This window comes from Dermochelys coriacea, chromosome 1, assembly GCF_009764565.3.
Source record: "Dermochelys coriacea isolate rDerCor1 chromosome 1, rDerCor1.pri.v4, whole genome shotgun sequence".
Classification (NCBI taxonomy): domain Eukaryota; kingdom Metazoa; phylum Chordata; order Testudines; family Dermochelyidae; genus Dermochelys; species Dermochelys coriacea.
In genome coordinates this window covers 18,263,344-18,285,163 of record NC_050068.2, presented here as the reverse complement: position 1 = coordinate 18,285,163, position 21,820 = coordinate 18,263,344, and the positions used below count along the sequence as shown (strand labels likewise).

General features: G+C 44.5%; 1 long non-coding RNA gene across 1 annotated transcript; it reads right to left on the bottom strand.

Moving 5' to 3' along the window:
* Positions 1 to 1,279: 1,279 nt before the first annotated feature.
* Positions 1,280 to 11,644, bottom strand: LOC119846893. Its single transcript, XR_005290028.2, has 3 exons — positions 11,577 to 11,644; positions 5,063 to 5,262; positions 1,280 to 2,655 (listed from the first exon to the last, which is right to left on the bottom strand). It is a non-coding gene; the product is annotated as an uncharacterized LOC119846893 (long non-coding RNA).
* Between the last annotated feature and the right edge of the window lie 10,176 nt (positions 11,645 to 21,820).

The window sequence follows — 21,820 nt, the reverse complement described above, 5'->3', positions numbered from 1 at the left end:
GACACACTGTACTGAATATATTCTTGAAGGAATAGCAGCATTGCACAGACATTTTGCTTTGTTTAGTGCTCTGAGAGGGAATATGTAACAACAGCAAATGTTACTTCTGCTACAGGAGTCATGCTGACCAGGTGGGCAATAAAGACTCTCTCAAGAAAGACATATTGCAGCTAGAACTGGTACAAAAAATTTGTGTGTGTTTCTGAAAAATACCAACCCCCAAAATATTAGGACCAAAACCTGAAATAATCTAATTGAAAATGGTGTCATGGTGCCTCATGGGAGTTGTAGTTCAGGTTCTTTATGTTTCTGGCTCTCTGTTTGGACTGAGTCTGCCATGATACACTACTTTGTCCTGTCTTCATGAGTGGTGCACCTTAGGTTTCCCTGGCCATAGTGCATCATGGGAGACACTATTCATGAAGAAAAATTAATGAAAAATTTTTTCAACAAAAAAATTGTTTCAACAAAAACCTAATTTTCCATCAAAGCAGTTTCAATGGAAATTTTTTCACCAACCTTAATTGCTACTCCTTCAAAATAGAACTAGCATGAACTCTGGCCAGTGACTGCTGGTGACAACACACATGCTAGTAGGCTGGAGAACTCCAGCCATAAAGGCAGTTCAAGCCTCCAGGTATCTACCAGTTTCTCTGTCCAAACTGTCAAGATATGTCTCTGTCTAATATCTCCTCAGTGAGGTCATTATCCTTTGGCTGTCAAAGAAAATCAGCGCTCTCTGTTCCATTGTGCTGAAAGGGTCTCTACAAACCATCTGGACTTGCAATTTCATTGAGCCAATTGTTTTTTTAAAGAGATTTCCACCATCAGATCTGAATGTGACCTGTATGTGTATCTGCAATTCCACAGGACTGATTGTAAAATAAGGTGATATTTAGCATGAATAAAGGTGGCAGAATAGGTTGCTTGAGGCTTTAGTTCAAAGCCCATTGACGTCAATGGGATGCTTTCCTTTGCTGTCAGTGGGCTTTGGATCAGGCTCTTTGGATTGGACTATACCCTTACAATCTGCCCTGAACAAGCGGCAGCACATAGCTGCACTGCCCCGAGAGCAGACCAGAAAATGAACTGTGACACAGAGACTCACAATTCCTCCTTGCTCTGCGTGTTGGAGAGCATAATAGCTGTTTATCCAGCACACCCTTGTGTGGTGGGCTAACCACTCTGGCCAGGCAGGAAATAAGCCAAATGCCCCCCCCCACCTCATGTGGTTGCAGTAGGGCATGTTGGGTAATCAGTTCCTGCTTTCTCCTCTCCATAGCCACAGTCATACACCGAGCAGGGCTAAGAAAGGTAGCAAGGATTAGGAATCTTGAACCATTTTACCAAAGCATTGATGCTGACTTTTAGCAAGGGCAGCTTTAAGCAGGGTGAGGGAAAAATCTTATTTATTTAAAAGTTTACAGGGAAAGCTCCCTAGTATAAAAGGTTTTGTTTTCCGGAACATCCTGTGAGGAGCAAGGTGATGAGACATGTTATCTCCAATCATTCATAAAAAATGTTATTACTGAACAGTCATAAAATGCCTCACACATGGACTAACTTGTGCTAAAAGCCAGACATTTAACAGTCATATATTGTTCTACCTGCTTCACTCCTCCTTTGCCACAGGCACCAGCAAATGAATCATAGGAATTAGAGGCCACCAGGAAAGGTTTGAGACTAAGAGGTGAGACTACCAGAATGTGGGGCTAGATTCTGCCCAGCCCTCACATGATGGTTAGGAGTCAGGTTGGGAGTCCCATGCGCATCTCACACACAAACAGTCTGTGTAACATCTGGGTACAACCGCAGTCCCTGCATTCAGGGGAGAGCATTGACTACTCCCTAATTACTCCCCAGGGAAGTATAATACTCTAAGATCAATGGGAGGGCAGAGAGTAGGTGGAGACAAGGCCCCCATACCAGCCTATGGAGCAGGGTCAGTACACCCTGGGGTTGGGGAGGAGGGGCATTCTACACCATTCTAATGGACAGCGTAGAGTACTTGTTCACTGTAAAGGTCTGGATGGATCTTAGGAAGAAATGGTGCTCCCTGAGGCACACTCTCCTCTGGTGCTCCTGTGCACTGCTCTCTGCACACAATCTAGTCTACACACACACACACACACACACCATTTTTCTTTTGGGATACAAGGCAGCTGCCTGGGAAACGTTTGCTCAAGTGAAAATATTTGAAGCATTGCACATTGTGCTGGCAGCTGAGCGGTATAATGGTGCGTTCCCCTCCCATACCTGGTGTTGGCAGTTGGAAAAGTTGGGTTAACGAGACCCATTTAGAAGCTGAAGCAGAATTGCTAGTAACTGACCAGGAAAGCTCGGCAGCCCAAGTTTGATTAGGGGTGGTGATTAGCTGCACTGTCTCGAGGAGCATTGCAACTGGGACACCACTCAGCCACAATTCCTCTGGCACAACTGTCTGGAGGGTACATACACAATAATCGGCTACAGTCCTTTCAAGGGCTCAGCGTACTCCTTATCCCACTTATCCAGCAAACTCATGGAGTGTGGAGCTATGTCCATGAACACTTTCTGTCCTTCCTGGTCAACTCTTGTCATTCCTTGAGGGAGTTTCTGGATGGAATAACTGTTCTCCTCCTCTGCAGCGAAGATCTAGGTAGTCCTGATTTGACTCTGCAAAGTGGAAGGGAATCTTTATTTCCCCTTGTCCTCTCTGTGGACATATAAGACTAGACAATCCATTCCATAGTAGCATTCAAACTTGCAGAAACCAGTGTCTTTGGCCCATACAAGTGGCACATGCTGAACCAACCCACAGCATGGCCCTTCCATGGAACATACTTTGTACACATTATTGCTTCCTGCTGACATCGCTTCCACCCCCAATAACTGAAAGAGACAAACTTTTAATAGTAGTTATTTCTACTACTGTAGCACCCAATTGAGATCTGGTGCCATTGTGCTCAGCCCTGTTTGTGCACACTGAAGAGCTTAAATTAGGAAAATGTGAGAAGGGAAACAGAGGTGTCAAAATGTGAAGTCACTTGTCTAAGGCAATGATAGAGCTGAGACTAGAATCCAGAGCTCTTGAGGCCAAGCCATTGATCTAGCTACTGGTCCATATTGCCTTTCTATTATGGAATATACCTCCATTAAGGAATATTATAATGAGAAAAAGCTTGACAATTAAAGTGTATATAGGCTAAAGGATAAATTTGCCTAGAAAATCCTGGAGTAATGATGAGATAAGGAAAACCCAGATCACCAGTTTTGTGTGTGAAATTTTAGATGAACATTTTCACCAGTGTGTTTGACTTTCAACTATTTTGCCTTTTCATTCCCATCAAATTGTCTGTTTTCCCATTGAAAATGTAATTTTTGCAGGTTTTTGGTACAAAACCCACTTTCCCTTGAATAATTAGATTCATTCTCACTCATTTAACTTTGGCTAGTCTAGAAATAGGCTTTTAGGGTAAAGTTCATCTGTTTGCAGAGGAACAGTAGAAAACTTAAGCACTACTTAAGTCCTTTTCCTGGGTCAATTTTATCCATACCAATAAATGTTGTATTCATTGCCCATTGAAGTAAAAGGAAAACCTCAAATTTACCTCAGTGGGCTTTGGATCAACCTTATGGGTCCAATTCAACTAGCATTAAATTAATTAGAGACTCTTATGCTCTTTAGCGGAAATTGGATCAGGCCCCCAAAAAAGAACAATTGCAAGTTGTGCCATACTATGCAATATTCTTCTGTAATGTTTTATGCTGGCTTAATGGCATTCATATTAACCACATGAAGATTATTGATCAATGTTCTGTTGTCCAGATGCTAAACTCGTTAGTGACTTTTGTTAAATGACACCTTGATAAATTTAATCATTTCCATTTTGAGATAAAACTGCAAGAACTGCAGTCCCTCAAACTTTCAAAAATAAGTGTGAGCATCAACTTGAACAGATGAAGGAACATTTTGCTGATCCTGGAGAGCATGACAAAGTAAGTTCCAATAACATTTTGTGTGTTCATTTTAACTGAAAAAATTTGTCACTGAATAACAAATTTGTGGCCAGGAATCTTACACAAATTCCTGGAGGTACTTCAAGTTTCTGACTAGTAGCAATAATTTAGCTAATACAAATAGCTATCAATTGGCTGCTGCCAATTCAACATTCAAACTCCCAAAAGATAGAGTATAGCCAGAATTTGTTGTTGAGGTCTGGTGACTTCCGTTGCAAACTATAGCTATATGTATTGTATGAGCTAAGGGTGTGATTCCCAACTTCTGTACACATATTAGTACTAGCACAATGAGAGAGAGAGCACAAGTAGAAATAGTTGTTTAGATGTGGTACCATGGGCAGCAGCTACACTACTATTTATACTTACCCTTGCTGAGTACATACACAAGAGGTTCAGGCAGATTTGTACTCAGCACAACTATTCTGTACTTCCACTTCCCATGCTACTGCAGCTACATCCCTCCTTAGACTCATGCTAGCATTTACTGAGTTAGCAGAAGTATGTGTACATGAGCTGGGTATCACAGGCCTTGCTTGTAGTATAGACATAACCTCTGAAGGTGAATGCTTATTTCCTCCTCTAAACTAGATTGATCAAAAAGGAGAAAGATGGTCTTGTAATTAAAGCTCAAGCCTGGGAGTCAGGAGTCCTAACTTTTGTTCCTGGCTTTGCTACAGCCAGGGCCGGTGCAAGGATATTTTGCGCCCAGAGCCGGTGTAACCACTAGGTGAACTAGGCAGCCACCTAGGGCGCCAAGATTTGGGGGTGCCAAAAAGCGGTGCCCCAATTTTTTTTTTTTTTTTTTTTTTAACATTTTAACTTGTCTTTGTCTTGGACAAGCACGGGCAACTTGTCATAGTGATATTGTCATTGCCACTTTGTACCGTAGTGAAGCAGTACAAGGGAAGGGAAGGGGGGGCGCAAGGTGGAAGTTTTGCCTAGGGCACAAACAAGACCAGTGCAAGGATATCACACAAGAGAGAACAGACAAAGAGACAGATGGGGGCGTATAAAGAAACAATGAGACAGGTCAGCATTGTAGGCAGTTGTTTCAGCTCACCAGTTGCCTTGATGTTATCCAGCTTTTTATAGGAATCGGCAAAGAAGCATTTGAAGGAGGACAATAAGGTGGCTTAGGGGATGTTTATGGGGAGCTCCTCCCTTGAGTGTCAGCACCCCTAAACCCAGCTGCTCTGATGCTGATGTGTTTCATGGCCTCATTGGGCAAAGTTGCTTTATCTCTCAGCTTCCAGGGCTCATCTGAAAAAGCAAGAATAGAAATACAAGTATCCCAGTGGTGTTGCAAAGAAAAATTAGTATAGCGAAGGGCTCTGGAGATGAAAAGTTCAAAGCATTAATGCTAAAGTTTCATGAAACATTCAGCTCATACCAAATGCTCTCCTAACCGTCCTACGCTGAGATGTAAAGTTCATCTGTGAAGGAGCAGTGATTGGTTTGGAAACAATTTGTGCTGGTGAATGTTGTGTAATGAACTCTTCTGTTATGAGGGGTTCCTGTTCACGGTAAACATGAGTGATGTTCATTGAGAGATGATATTTATTTATATTAGGAAAAAGAAAAGGAGTACTTGTGGCACCTTAGAGACTAACAAATTTATTAGAGCATAAGCTTTCGTGACCTACAGCTCACTTCATCGGATGCATTTGGTGGAAAAAACCATTTGGTTTTTTCCACCAAATGCATCCGATGAAGTGAGCTGTAGCTCACGAAAGCTTATGCTCTAATAAATTTGTTAGTCTCTAAGGTGCCACAAGTACTCCTTTTCTTTTTGCGAATACAGACTAACACGGCTGCTACTCTGAAACATTTATATTAGGCATTTCCATGGCAGCCATCACAGCATTGACAACTTTATTGGAAGTCTCGCAATATTCACTTCTTGCCTGAAAGCCCTTATTCCTGGACTTATGTGATTAGTTGAGATTCTCAGCTTTCATTTTTTTCTTTAGAGTAATTTTCTATCCCTTCTGGTTGTGGAGAAAAGCTTGAAATCATGGCATTTAATGGCTCCAAGAGCAAAAGACAATCCCCCACAAATCTATATTTTTTTTTAAATCTCACTTTTTTAACAACAATCAGTTTCTCTGGTGGTGGTGGGGAGACTCACTCATGATTTTGGAATTCTTGGGGCTGCCAGTACTGTACATGGTAGTTCTGCTGTCTGACCCTTAATGTCCGAATCCACTCAGGATAAGTAGATAAGAATGGCCATGCTGGGTCAGACCAATGGTGCATCTACCCCAGTATCCTGTCTTCTGACAGAGGCCAATGACAGATGCTTTAAGGGGAATGAATAGAATAGGGCAATCATCAATTGATCCATCTTCTGTCATCCAGTCCCAACACCTGGCAGTCAGAGGCTAAGGGACACCCAGATCATGGGGTTGCATCTCTGATCATCTTAGCTAATAGCCATTGATGGACCAATCTTCCAGGAACTTATCTAGTTCTTTTTTGAACCCTGTTATAGTTTTGGCCTTCACAACATCACGAGGAAATGAGTTCCACAGATTGACTGTTCATTGTGTTAAGAAGTATTTCCTAATGTTTGTTTTAAACCTGCTGCCTGTTAATTTCATTGTGTGATCCTTGGTTCTTGTGTTATGTTCTTTAGATTATGTATTAATTACTTAAGAATCCCCAGTTATCACTTTGAGAGTTGACAGGTTCTTACTCCAAGATCACACTCAGTATTATTCAAATTATTATATAGTTGGGAACCCTGATGTGCACAGTTGCAACATTCACACTATAGGAACTCCTTTATGTTTACAAATATAGTTTATTAATACATTTAGCACAGTCACAAACACCGCAAATCAGTAAGGTAGATAGAGATATGACAAAATGAACATGTGCACATCCATGTACTCACACCATCTCCTGTAGAACAACCTGAAATGTTAGCCATCATCTTCCACATCACCATCACCTTCCCCATCATTACCAGTGGCCATCATTCTGGACCCTCCAAGGACTACATGTCTCTCTCCTGCCCAGGCTGGGATGCCACTTTTATAATACGTTATGCTGGCACCACTATGTTTGATGCCTATTCAGTAGGCAATTTTTTTCCCTTTTCCTTATTTGTATTTCCTCACCTTACTAATATTGGAGTGTCTTTTTCTTATAGGTTAGTATATCAGTGTTGTCAACTTATTATCATATATGTCAATTTGTTACCATGGCCTCTTGTGATTAGATATCACATTTGTTATTTCTGTCCTAACTGGTTATTTCAGTTATTTCCAAGTTTCAAGTTGTGGTGTACCTGCTAAGTTTAAAACGGTATGTACTTAGGAAGCCCCTTATGCCAACCTGCTTTAACGCATCCTCCATGTTAAAGGGCGCAGCCATACATGGACCTTATTCTTTAGCTCATCACCATCTATCCAGCTGAAAGGTCCCAAACATATATATGCTAACTTTGCCTTAACTCAACATATAGGATTTGGCCTGCAGGTCCTTTGTGTTACAGTCAAAATATACTCTAATATAAACCTATAAACCTATTATAATAAAACAAATAATCAAACCCATAAGAAAATGAGGAACTTATAAGAAAAGAAATATTGGCAAGCAAGCAGGCTAGCATTAGATATATCTCATGTACCTGTTATGTCAGTTCATTGCCAAGACACTTCTATGGTTGAATTATGTACCCGGGTCTGAACTTCACCTTAAACTCTATTTTCAGCTCCTCAAATACTTGGGCTTTTCGTTGGTCCATTTATCTGTGCAAAGTTTATCTGTTAAAAGTTCATAGGCCTTAAGACTTATGCTAACTTGCTGCTTGAAGCTAATGTTTTACAGGATACAGTTCCTGTAGGTATCTTGCATAACTGCTGAATATAATGCAAAGCAGTAAATATAAAAAAGGCAAATTAGCCCATTGGGTTACATATGTGAACGGGTAACAACTCTTACTTATTCATTTTCTCCACGGCATACCATGGATGTATATACTGGCATTATGATATTTTCTGTCTTATTATCTATCCCTTTCCTAATGGTTCCTAACATTCCAGTATCTTTTTGGCGGCTGCTGCACACAGAGGGGATGTTTTCAGAGAACTGTCCATGATGACTCCAAGGTCTCTTTCTCAAGTGATAACAGCTAATTTAGACCCCGTCATTTTATATGTATAGTTGGGATTATGTTTTCCAGTGTGCATTACTTTGCATTTATCAACATTGAATTTCATCTGCTATTTTGTTGCCCAGTCACCCAGTTTTGTGAGATCCCTTCGTAACTCTTCACAGTCTGCTTTGGACTTAACTATCTTGAGTAGTTTTGTGTCATCTACAAACTTTGCCACCTCATTGTCTACTCCTTTTTTCCAGATAATTTATGAATATGTTGAATGGCACTGGCCCCAGGAGAGATCCCTGGGGGACACCACTATTTACCTCTCTCCATTCTGAGAACTGACCATTTTCTCCTATCCTTTGTTTCATGTTTTTAATTTTAATGAGTTACTAACCTTCCCTTCTATCCCATGATGGCTTAATTTTCTTAAGAGCCTTTAGTGAGGGACCTTGCCAAAGGTTTTCTGAAAATCCAAGTACATTATATCCACTGGATCACCCTTGTCCCCAGGTTTGTTGGTCCCCTAAAAGAATTCTAATAGATTGGTGAGGCATGGTTTCCCTTTACAAAAGCCATATTGACTCTTCCCCAGCAAATCATGTTAATCTATTTGTCTGATAATTCAGTTATTTCAACCAGTTTGCCTGGTACTGAAGTAAGGTTTATCAGCCTGTAATTCCCAGGATCACCTCTGGAGTCTTTTTTAAAACTTGGTGTCACATTAGCTATCCTCCAGTCATCTGGTACAGAAGCTGAATTAAGTGATAGGTTACATAGTAGTTCTGCAATTTCATATCTGAGTACCTTCAGAACTCTTGGGTGAATGCCATCTGGTCCAGGTGACTTATTACAGTTTAATCTATCAATTTGTTCCTCTATTAACACCTTAAACTGGGATTGTTCCTTAGATTTGTCAGCTAAAAAAGAACGGCTAACATGTGGGAATCTCCTTCACATCCTCTGCAGTTGATTGATGCAAATAATTCGTTTAGCTTCTCTACAATAGCCTTGTCTTCCTTGAGTGCTCCCTTACCTCCTATCTTGATCATCCAGTGGATCCATTGACTGTTTGACAGTCTTCCTACTTCTGATGTACTTTAAAAAATTGCTGTTAGTTTGTATGTGTTTTTTGCTAGTTGCTCTTCAAATTATTTTTTGGCCTGCCTATTATACTTTCGCACTTGACTTGCCAGAGTTTATGCTCTATTCTATTCCAATTTTTAAAAAGATGCCTTGTTGCCTCTAACTGCCTCTTTTACTCTATTGTTTAGCCATCATGGCATATTTTGCAGAAGTCATTTTTTCTTGGTTTCAAAAATAAGGAGACATTGTTTGAGGGAGTGCAGTCAGAAAGAACGAAGAATAAATGTGATTGGTTGAACTGTCTGGGTTATATGATACGCAGTCTAGTTGTAGCTGTGTTGGTCCCAGGATATCAGAGAGACAAGGTAGGTAAGGTAATGTCTTTTATTGCACCAACTTCTGTTAGTGAGAGAGAGAGAAGCTTTCAAGCCATACAGAGCTTTTCTTCAGGTTCTGTGTGGCTCAAAAGTTTGTCTCTCTCATCTACAGAAGTTGGTCCAATAAAAGATATTACCTCACTCATCTTGTCTCTCTGGGTTCTAGGGTGGCATTTTCTGGTGTGATTTAATTTTCCACGCTGAGAAAGGAAGCAGAAAGCCTCAGTAAAGTGGTTATGTGCAGCAGTTGCTTTTGCAGAGAAACAGGGCTAATTCTAGTCCAAGGTTATTTTTTTCAGACTTCCCCCTCTCATCACTCTCTGTTGTTATTGTCCAAGCCACTTGCACATCACAGTGCTTTCTAGAATATGTAGGCCTGGACTGTTGCTTTGATGCTAGTGCCCTACATAGGACATAAGTGCAGTGCTACAGAGCCCCCAGAGATCACGCTTTAAGCTTCTCCATGTACACAAGGCTCATGTGTAATTTGCTCTCCGTGCATTGATGTATGAGGTGTCCAACGACCTGCATTCACCATACCCTATTGTTTGGGAAGGCCCTCACTTGATCCCAGGAGACCCCGTACACTTCTTGCCCATGCTTGCACTCATGTGTAGCGAATCACTTCTCTATCTGGCCCACAATATGTTCAGTGTCTGGTGATAAACAGCAAAGAGGTCTGACACTTGTGTAAAAATCCCACAGAAAAATCCTGGAAAACAGGTGCTCACTGAGTAGTTTCCTAAAATAGCATTTGAAAAACATCTTGGATCCCACATTTAACAAATAGAGGTGCGCTTATGTGCTCAGAAATGAGTGTGTGATTGCACAGCTATGTTTGCATACATAATACTTGCTATGCTATCCTTACAGTGCTCCATGATTTGCATTGATTTGCAGCAAACTTCTAGTTACTACTCAAAGGGTTGGAAATTTTCCAGCTCAACATTTTTTCATTGGAAAATGTCGTTTGTCAAAATCAAAATGTTTTGTAGAAACATGTTGCTTTTGACAATTCCATTTGGGGGAAAAAACACAGCATGGTGTTCTGATAAGCATCAATCTTTTGGGGATGGAATGTTTAAATTTTCTGCTCTGAAAGAACTTTTCATTTAATTTTTTAAAGACTTTTGTATCATGTAAAATAAAAAAAGTCAACATAGGAACAAAATATTTTGTTCAATGAAAAATGATATTTTTTAAAATTTTGTTTCACAAACGTTTTTTAAAAAAATGGTTTTGTTCCTATTCAAAACAAAAACTAATTTTGAAATGTAAGAATTTCGGGTGAAGTGGAAATTCTGAGTTTAAAAGAGTTCTTTTTGAGCTCATAAAGCCATAAGTGGTTTGGGATCACTTTTTTTCATGCTACGTAGTGTTGCAGTTGAGCTCAGCAGAGAGAAAGTGCTCTGGTTAGACCACTAGCCTGTTTCTTAAGAGACCTTGGTTCAATGCTGTTAGGGTTCCCTCCCCACTCTGAACTCTAGGGTACAGATGTGGGGACCCGCATGAAAGACCCCCTAAGCTTATTTCTACCAGTTTAGGTTAAAACTTCCCCAAGGCACAAAGTCTTTGCCCTTGGATTAAGTAAAACACTGCCACCACCAAGTATTTTAGACAAAGAACAGGGAAAGGACCACTTGGAGTTCCTATTTCCCCAAAATATCCCCCCAAGGCCTTATACTCCCTTTCCTGGGGAAGCTTGAGAATCAACCAGATGCACACAAACCCCTTGGATTTTTAAGACCCAAAAACCCCAATCAGATTCTTAAAAATCAGAACTTTATTAGAAGAACAAAAAACAACTTTGAGAACAACTTGGTAAGATCAGAATGGAAGATAATCTTACAGGCAGTCAGATTCCAAACATAGAGAATCCCTCTAGGCAAAACCTTAAGCTACAAAAAGCAACAAAAACAGGAATATACATTTCCTCCAGCACAGCGAATTTACAAGCCAAAAAACAAAGAAAACCTAATGCATTTTCTAGCTAGATTACTTACTAATTCTACAGGAGTTGGAGAGCTTGCATCCTTGATCTGTGCTCCTCAAAGGTATCACACAGACAGACAAAACCCTTTCCCCTCCCCCCAGATTTGAAAGTATCTTGTCCCCTCATTGGTCAGTTTGGGTCAGGTGTTAGCGAGGTTACCTGAGCTTCTTAACCCTTTACAGGTGAAAGGATTTTGCCTCTGGCCAGGAGAGATTTTATAGCACTGTTTACAGAAAGGTGGTTATCCTTCCCTTTATGACAAATGCCCTGCTCCACTACAGACTTCCTGTCTAATGCTGGCCATTTCACATAGTCTCTCTCTTTAGTTCAGCATTTGGAAAATGGGGATCATAGCACTGCCCTACCTCACAGGGTCATTATGAAGCTAAACAAATACACTAAAGAATGAGGGTCACTCAGTTTCTATGACAATGGGGGCCATATATGTAAGCAGATTAGATAAACCGGGGTGCTCCCTGAGGATAAACAAGAGGAAGCTCTGGCAGAACATTCTCAACGAGGGGCCCTGAGTTTTGGAACTCCATCCACATATTGATCTGCCATAGCTCAGATTTATAACCCTTCTGAGCATGCTGAACAGCCAATGTACTCTTCTCGCTTCTGAGGCTCTTCGGGAGGGGCTGGTTCAAGGTTGATACATTTATTGGCAGTCCTTTGTTTCTGTTTTGATTTAAATTTATGGGATGGGTGTCCAAAGCACTGAATGGACACCCCAGAGCTATATTTTGGAAACTCAAAATAAAAATTGTTTGTTACATTACAGCAGCGGTCGGCAAACATTTTGGTCCGAGGGCCACATCTGGGGATGGAAATTGTATGGCGGGCCATGAATGCTCACAAAATTGGATTTGGGGTGCAGGAGGGCATGAGGGCTCTCACTGGGGGGTGCGGGCTCTGGGATGGGGCCAGAAATGTGGAGCTCAGCGTGCAGGAGGGAGCTATGGGGGCGGGGGTTGGGGTGCAGGAGGGGGTGAGGGCTCTGGCTGGGGGTGCAAGCTCTGGAGTGGGGCTGTGAATGAGGGGTTTGGGTGCAGGAGGTTGCTCTGGGATGGGATCAAGGGGTTAGGAGGGTGGGAGGGGATCGGCTGGGGAAGGGGGTTGGGACATGGGGGGGCCTCAGGGGTGCAGGCTCCAGGTAGTGGGAGGTGCCTGGTGCTTGGGACAGCATGCAGAGCCCCCTGGCTGCCCCTATGCAGAGGAGAAGTAGAGGGGGACGTGTCGCTGCTTCTGGGAGCTGCAAGACATGCACACGGAGCAGTCCCCGATCCTGCTCCCTGGTTGGAGCTTGGGAGCGGGGCAAGCCCCAGACCCCGCTCCCCAGCAGGAGCTCGAGGGCTGGATTAAATTGGCTGAGGGGCCGGATGTGGCGCACAGGCTGAAGTCTGCCCACCCCTGCATTAGAGCCTAGTAGCTCTACTGAGACTGGGGCCCCTTGTGCAATGCACTGTACAAATACATAATGAGAGACAATCCCTGGCCTGAGAATTTACAGTCTGAATAGAGAAAGGAGAAACAGAGGCACAGAGAGGGAAAAGAGACTTAGAATCATAGAATCATAGAATCATAGAATATCAGGGTTGGAAGGGACCCCAGAAGGTCATCTAGTCCAACCCCCTGCTCAAAGCAGGACCAAGTCCCAGTTAAATCATCCCAGCTAGGGCTTTGTCAAGCCTGACCTTAAAAACCTCTAAGGAAGGAGATTCTACCACCTCCCTAGGTAACGCATTCCAGTGTTTCACCACCCTCTTAGTGAAAAAGTTTTTCCTAATATCCAATCTAAACCTCCCCCATTGCAACTTGAGACCATTACTCCTCGTTCTGTCATCTGCTACCATTGAGAACAGTCTAGAGCCATCCTCTTTGAAACCCCCTTTCAGGTAGTTGAAAGCAGCTATCAAATCCCCCCTCATTCTTCTCTTCTCCAGACTAAACAATCCCAGCTCCCTCAGCCTCTCCTCATAAGTCATGTGCTCTAGACCCCTAATCATTTTCGTTGCCCTTCGTTGTACTCTTTCCAATTTATCCACATCCTTCCTGTAGTGTGGGGCCCAAAACTGGACACAGTACTCCAGATGAGGCCTCACCAGTGTCGAATAGAGGGGAACGATCACGTCCCTCGATCTGCTCGCTATGCCCCTACTTATACAACCCAAAATGCCATTGGCCTTCTTGGCAACAAGGGCACACTGCTGACTCATATCCAGCTTCTCGTCCACTGTCACCCCTAGGTCCTTTTCCGCAGAACTGCTGCCGAGCCATTCGGTCCCTAGTCTGTAGCGGTGCATTGGATTCTTCCATCCTAAGTGCAGGACCCTGCATTTATCCTTATTGAACCTCATTAGATTTCTTTTGGCCCAATCCTCCAATTTGTCTAGGTCCTTCTGTATCCTATCCCTCCCCTCCAGCGTATCTACCACTCCTCCCAGTTTAGTATCATCCGCAAATTTGCTGAGAGTGCAATCCACACCATCCTCCAGATCATTTATGAAGATATTGAACAAAACGGGCCCCAGGACCGACCCCTGGGGCACTCCACTTGACACCGGCTGCCAACTAGACATGGAGCCATTGATCACTACCCGTTGAGCCCGACAATCTAGCCAGCTTTCTACCCACCTTATAGTGCATTCATCCAGCCCATACTTCCTTAACTTGCTGACAAGAATGCTGTGGGAGACCGTGTCAAAAGCTTTGCTAAAGTCAAGAAACAATACATCCACTGCTTTCCCTTCATCCACAGAACCAGTAATCTCATCATAAAAGGCGATTAGATTAGTCAGGCATGACCTTCCCTTGGTGAATCCATGCTGACTGTTCCTGATCACTTTCCTCTCCTCTAAGTGCTTCAGGATTGATTCTTTGAGGACCTGCTCCATGATTTTTCCAGGGACTGAGGTGAGGCTGACCGGCCTGTAGTTCCCAGGATCCTCCTTCTTCCCTTTTTTAAAGATGGGCACTACATTAGCCTTTTTCCAGTCATCCGGGACTTCCCCCGTTCGCCACGAGTTTTCAAAGATAATGGCTAAGGGCTCTGCAATCACAGCCGCCAATTCCTTCAGCACTCTCGGATGCAATTCGTCCGGCCCCATGGACTTGTGCACGTCCAGCTTTTCTAAATAGTCCCTAACCACCTCTATCTCTACAGAGGGCTGGCCATCTCTTCCCCATTTTGTGTTGCCCAGCACAGCAGTCTGGGAGCTGACCTTGTTAGTGAAAACAGAGGCAAAAAAAGCATTGAGTACATTAGCTTTTTCCACATCCTCTGTCACTAGCTTGCCTCCCTCATTCAGTAAGGGGCCCACACTTTCCTTGGCTTTCTTCTTGTTGCCAACATACCTGAAGAAACCCTTCTTGTTACTCTTGACATCTCTTGCTAGCTGCAGCTCCAGGTGCGATTTGGCCCTCCTGATATCTTTCCTACATGCCCGAGCAATATTTTTATACTCTTCCCTGGTCATATGTCCAAGCTTCCACTTCTTGTAAGCTTCTTTTTTATGTTTAAGATCCGCTAGGATTTCACCATTAAGCCAAGCTGGTCGCCTGCCATATTTACTATTCTTTCGACTCATCGGGATGGTTTGTCCCTGTAACCTCAACAGGGATTCCTTGAAATACAGCCAGCTCTCCTGGACTCCCTTCCCTTTCATGTTAGTCCCCCAGGGGATCCTGGCCATCTGTTCCCTGAGGGAGTCAAAGTCTGCTTTCCTGAAGTCCAGGGTCCGTATCCTGCTGCTTACCTTTCTTCCCTGCGTCAGGATCCTGAACTCAACCAACTCATGGTCACTGCCTCCCAGATTCCCATCCACTTTTGCTTCCCCCACTAATTCTACCCGGTTTGTGAGCAGCAGGTCAAGAAAAGCGCTCCCCCTAGTTGGCTCCCCTAGCACTTGCACCAGGAAATTGTCCCCTACGCTTTCCAAAAACTTCCTGGATTGTCTATGCACCGCTGTATTGCTCTCCCAGCAGATATCAGGAAAATTAAAGTCACCCATGAGAATCAGGGCATGCGATCTAGTAGCTTCCGTGAGTTGCCGGAAGAAAACCTCATCCACCTCATCCCCCTGGTCCGGTGGTCTATAGCAGACTCCCACCATGACATCACTCTTGTTGCACACACTTCTAAACTTAATCCAGAGACACTCAGGTTTTTCCACAGTTTCGTACCGGAGCTCTGAGCAGTCATACTGCTCCCTTACATACAGTGCTACTCCCCCACCTTTTCTGCCCTGCCTGTCCTTCCTGAACAGTTTATAACCATCCATGACTGTACTCCAGTCATGTGAGTTATCCCACCAAGTCTCTGTTATTCCAATCACGTCATAATTCCTTGACATCACCAGGACCTCCAGTTCTCCCTGCTTGTTTCCAAGGCTTTGTGCATTTGTATATAAGCACTTGAGATAACCTGTTGATCGCCCCTCATTCCCAGTATGAGGCAGGAGCCCTCCCCTCACAGACCTTCCTGCCTGTGCTTCCTCCCGGTATCCCGCTTTCCCACTTACCTCAGGGCTTTGGTCTCCTTCCCCCGGTGAACCTAGTTTAAAGCCCTCCTCACTAGGTTAGCCAGCCTGCTGGCAAAGATGTTCTTCCCTCTCTTCGTAAGATGGAGCCCGTCTCTGCCCAGCACTCCTCCTTCATGGAACACCATCCCATGGTCAAAGAATCCAAAGCCTTCTCTCCGACACCACCTGCGTAGCCATTCGTTGACCTCCACGATTCGACGGTCCCTACCCAGGCCTTTTCCTTCCACGGGGAGGATGGACGAGAACACCACTTGCGCCTCCAACTCCTTTATCCTTCTTCCCAGAGCCACATAGTCCGCAGTGATCCGCTCAAGGTCATTCTTGGCAGTATCATTGGTGCCCACGTGGAGAAGCAGGAAGGGGTAGCGATCCGAGGGCTTGATGAGTCTCGGCAGTCTCTCCGTCACATCACGAATCTTAGCCCCTGGCAAGCAGCAGACTTCTCGGTTTTCCCGGTCAGGGCGGCAGATAGATGACTCAGTCCCCCGGAGGAGAGAGTCCCCGACCACCACCACCCGCCTTCTCCTCTTGGGAGTGGTGGTCGTGGAACCCCCAACCTCAGGACATCGCATCTCATGCCTCCCAACCAGCGGAGTCTCCTTCCGCTTTCTCCCCCCAGACATATCATCTGGTCCACTCTCCGCATTGGTACCTGTGGAGAGAACATGAAAGCGGTTAGTTACCTGTGTCTGTGTTACTGGAACCCGGACATTCCGCTTACCTCTTCTGGAGGTCACATGTTGCCAAGCTTCTTCACTGGCCTCTTGGCTCCTCTGTGCAACCTGCTCTACATCTTTAGAGCTTTGTGCCCCTAGAAGGCTATCCTGAGTTTGGTCCAGAAAATCCTCAGTCTCTCGTATACAACGCAGGGTCGTTACCTGTTGCTCCAGACCTTCAATCTTCTCTTCCAATATGGAGACCAGCTTGCACTTTGTACAGACAAAGTCGCTTCTGTCCTGTGGAAGAAAGACAAACATGGCACATCCAGTGCAGGTCACAACAGCTGAATTCCCCCCTTCCATATCACCTACCTACTACGGAGCTTCCTCAGAGACGTTGGCAAGATGTAAGCCTCACTGGGCTCGCTCCAGGCGAACTCCCAGGCAAACTCCTGCTGTGAGCTGCTCTGCTGTCCCCGCTGGTTCGCTGCCGCTCAGCTGGTTCGCGAGGCTCCGGCTATTTTTAAACAGCCAGGCTTCCCTGACGCAAACACACAGACACCCTAATGCCCGCCCCCTGCAGGCTAGCAGCCAATCAGACACTCACTCAGGCTCCCTCCCAGCAAACACACGCTCGGATACTTCCTCAGCAAGCAAACACACACACTCGGATACTTACCAGTCCCAGGCAAACTCCTGCTGTGAGCTGCTCTGCTGTCCCCGCTGCTCCGCTGCCGCTCAGCTGGTTCGCGAGGCTCCGGCTATTTTTAAACAGCCAGGCTTCCCTGACGCAAACACACAGACACCCTAATGCCTAAGTTCCCCTTGCCTAAGTTCGCGTAGCAGGCCAGGGCAGATCCATAGAATCATCATAGGTTAGGGTTGGAAGGGACCTCAGGAGGTCATCTAGTCCAACCCCCTGCTCAAAGCAGGACCAATCCCCAATTTTTGCCCCAGAGCCTGAAATGGCCCCCTCAAGGATTGAACTCACAACCCTGGGTTAAGCAGGCTAATGCTCAAACCACTGAGTTATCCCTCCCCCCCATGTATAAGACCGAGCACCCCTGAGGCCCAGTCCAGTGCCTTTCACTGCACCACCACTCCTCACACATTGTTTGCAAATACTGTGCACAAAATGTAAGCAATTGTGAATGAAATCTGTCAATAAGGTTCTCGTCTAGCCATATGTACCTACAATCAGTTGATTTGCACCCACAAAGGCTGCAATTTCACATGTGTATGCAGGCTCACAATTGATCAGAGATCTGGTGCATCTATATTTTGACTATTTGGGGGGGTTGTTTTGTTTTATTAACCTGGTCTAGGTTACATTCATGTTTAACATGAAGTTTCTTCTGAAGTCAAACTTAGAAGTTGGTCTTTGATCAGGAGAACTCTTTGATGACAAGAGTGACTAGCTGTTTTTTCCCTCCTGTTTCCAGAATTTTCTGACATTTTGAGGGAGCAGGTGATAATCCTCCACTTTCAGAGTTAAAAGTTCTAAATGAGCTCCTTTGAGGGTAAGCAGTTAATTAGATTAAGTGTTTCCAGCTCTGAAATATTAAAAAAAAAAGTAGCAGAATGTTATGATCTCTGAAATGTAAAGGGCCAGAAGCTCAATTTTACAGTATTATTATTGCAGCAGTCCTCACTAGCTTTCATGTTTTCCCTTAATGGGATAGTCTGGCTCTTCCTGTCAATCAGGGTCTGTCAGCACAATGTGATAATGTCTGTGTTATTACTCCAAAGATCCTTTTTTTCAATGTTAATTACCCTCCACCAAGCAGGGTTACAGAATATAATTGTATTGCAGCGGCAATGCAGTGCTTTAAATAGGGATGGGAGAGAGGGGAGGGGCTGATTTGGCCTGATTTTCTAACCTACTCAAACACTGCTGGTTCAAAAGTTCGACTGAGTCATGGCTTGCTTTGTATTTTGCCTAGGTGGGATTACGGGGGTTGAGGGGAAAGGCATAGAAACAGAATATATCCAGGGAAGAAATACAGTGAAAATTGGAGCAGAGTGGGGGGAAAAAAGAAAGAAAAGAGGTGCAAGAAAAAAAGTAAGTGTAACACAAACATGAATGAAGAGCAAGAATGTCATTTGCCTTATGTGTCTACACTGGAGACTGTGGAATATAAAGTGTCCTCTTCTTGCCCTTATTGTGCTTTGTTACTGGTGTGAGAGCAGGAGATAGACAGGGTTCTGCAGGGCCACTGCTCTCCCAGCCCTGTAGAGAGGGGTGGGAAAGGTGTTGAGCCTTGATGGTGTCTTCCAATCGGCTGGCTACTAAAGGTGAGTTAGATTGTTTCTCCATGGAGCAAGTGAGGAGCCAGGGGAGGAACTGTGACCCTGAGAGTCATTGTGCATCCTAATTTCTTCCTGAATCGGCTCCTGAGGCAGCACAGCTGCACACTGCCACTTAGACAGGGTTATATGTAAGGACACCATGTGAAGACCACGCTGCACACAGCAAGCCTACTTTAAAAAACTCACTAAGGCTGCAAAGTCACAAGGTAGGAAATGCCAGCCCCCTTGGCCATAGGCTTTAGGATACAGTCTTAGCCCTCTCGCTCTTGCTCTGCCCAGCTCTGCAGAGCTGGCTGGCTGCAGAAAAGAAATGGACCCCTGTATTGACTGCAGCTTTGTCTCCTGGAGCTTGTGGGAGGCTGTGGTTAAATGCCAAAGCCTATGTTTATGTTTCTTAACGTGTAAGATGTTTCTTAGACTGAGAGCTCTTTGGCACAAGGGCTATGTCTTCCTGTGTATGGAACAGACCTAGCATGTTGTAGGCGCAACCAGAATACAAATAAATAACATGAGCAACCGAGCATACCAGTGTCTCTTGGCACCTCTGTCTAGATCGACATGGCTATTCTGGAATATTCAGGACAGCTTGTAAGCAGCACACCAGCTGAACTCAAAGCCTGCATCTCTGCTACAAGTAAAAATGTGTTTTTATAACCAGTTTTTGACATATTCATATCAACCATTCACAATAAATATGGTAGAGTTGTCTTACAACATAATGGCTTTCTCCACAATACATCTGTGTTTCAACCATGTTTGCTTATCCCCACCTACTGTAACACTGAGCTCTGGTTGTATTATTGTATTCTGGGGCAATCTGGGCAGCTATCCCACTGTGCCTCAGCAAGAGAGATAATGTACCAGCAGTACATTGGGCAGTGCTCTCTGGAATATCCTCATATATGGTCCTTGTCTATGTTAGGTTTGTTCTCTACCATTTCTCACAATTACTATAAGTGTTCCAGCTCCATTAATTGTAGCAAGGGTGGAGACCATCATATAGATGAGACAGTGGTGACCACTGGCTTTTTGAGCAGCATGTCAAGTAGACCTGCTGTGAGTCAGGTTAGAGATTCATTGGTGATCCCTCGATTTGAGGATGATCTCTACCATGAATTTACGTATGAGTCCTGAGATGACTCAAGAGTCTGCTCCTGGAACTGCAAATCTGCCCACAGTAGGTACAAACTTCTTGTGGCAGGCCAGCTGCCTGCTGGGAGAAAGTTCTCTTTTCAGCTTCAAGGGCAAGGCTCCCGGAAGCCGCAGCATGGCCCCGCTTCAGCTCCTACACTCTCCAATGGGAGCTGCAGGAGCGGTGCCTGCAGATGGAGCAGCGTGCAGAGCTGCCTGGCCACACCTCCACATAGGAACTGAAGAAGAGGCTGCCACTGCTTCTGGGAGCCACTTGCAGTAAGTGCCGCTCGGATCCTGCACCCCCTGAGTCTCTCCCCAAGCCCCAACCTCCTGCCCCAGCCCTGATCCCCATCCTACTCTCCAAACCCCTCAAACCCAGGCTGGAACACCCTTCTGCACCCCAAACCTCTCATCCCCAGCCAGAACCTGCACCCCTTCCCGCACCCCTGCCCCAGCCCTAATCCCCCTCCCACCCTCTAAACCCCTCGGTCCCAGCCCAGAGCACCCTACTACACTGCAAAATCCTCATCCCAAGCCCCACCTCAGAGCTCGCACCCCCTCCTGCATCCCAACCCCAATTTTGTAAGCATTTTTGGACAGCCATACAATTTCTATTCCCCGATGTGGCCCTTGGGCCAAAAAGTTTGCCCACCCTGGTCTAAAACCACACTGAGGTTCCAGCAATATTTCCTCAGCAAGGAGAAGTAATCGGTTTGGGAGGATACGGGCAAGAATTTTCTCTGCTGTAGATAGGAAGGCAATGCCTCAATAGTTTCCACACTCCGACTTATCTCCTTTATTAAAGATTGTAACAATATTGGCATTTCTCAAGTCTTCTGGAATCTTCTAGTTATATCAGATATGAAGACAAAATTTTTGGTGCTTCCTTACCAGTTCTTCACCTCCAAACTTGTAGACTTCATCGGGCATGCATCTGGCCCTGCTGCCTTGTTATTCTTGGTTTGCATAATGGTTACTTCTTTGAGGTGGATGAGAGGTCAGCAAGAGATTCTCCTTCATGTCTTTGAGGTACAGATTCAATAGCAGCATCAGAGACAGTTGACTCACTGTTCAGAAGTAACTCAAAATGTTCCTTCCATCTGGCTTTGATGGCTTTGCTGTCCTTAAAATACGTTGACCTGTCTTGGTCTCAGAGTGGTGTGGATCCATAGGAGCATGGACTGTAAATGGCACTTATTGCCTGAAAAAAACTCCTCATGTAATTTTTATTAGTGTAAAGCTCAATCTTCTTGTGTTTTCTTGCCACCACTTATTTTTGATGTCATGGATTTTCCTTTGGGCTTCAGTCTTGAGTTGCTTGTATGACTCTTTCTTCTGCTCGTGTGATATGTCATTTTGCCACATGCGATAAACTTTTGTTTTCTGGTCGAGCAGGCCCTGAATCTCAGCATCATTCTCATCAAACCAATGTTGTAATGGTGGGTGACATAGCCAATGGACTTAGCACACAGAATCAGGCGGGAGTCAGATCTCTGAATGGCACTATCGGAAAAGAAGGAGTAGGAAAGGCTAACTCCAACGACATCCTCCTCCTGAGCAAATGCGTAGAATATGGCCTGGTCATCATGAACACCCTCTTTAGACAA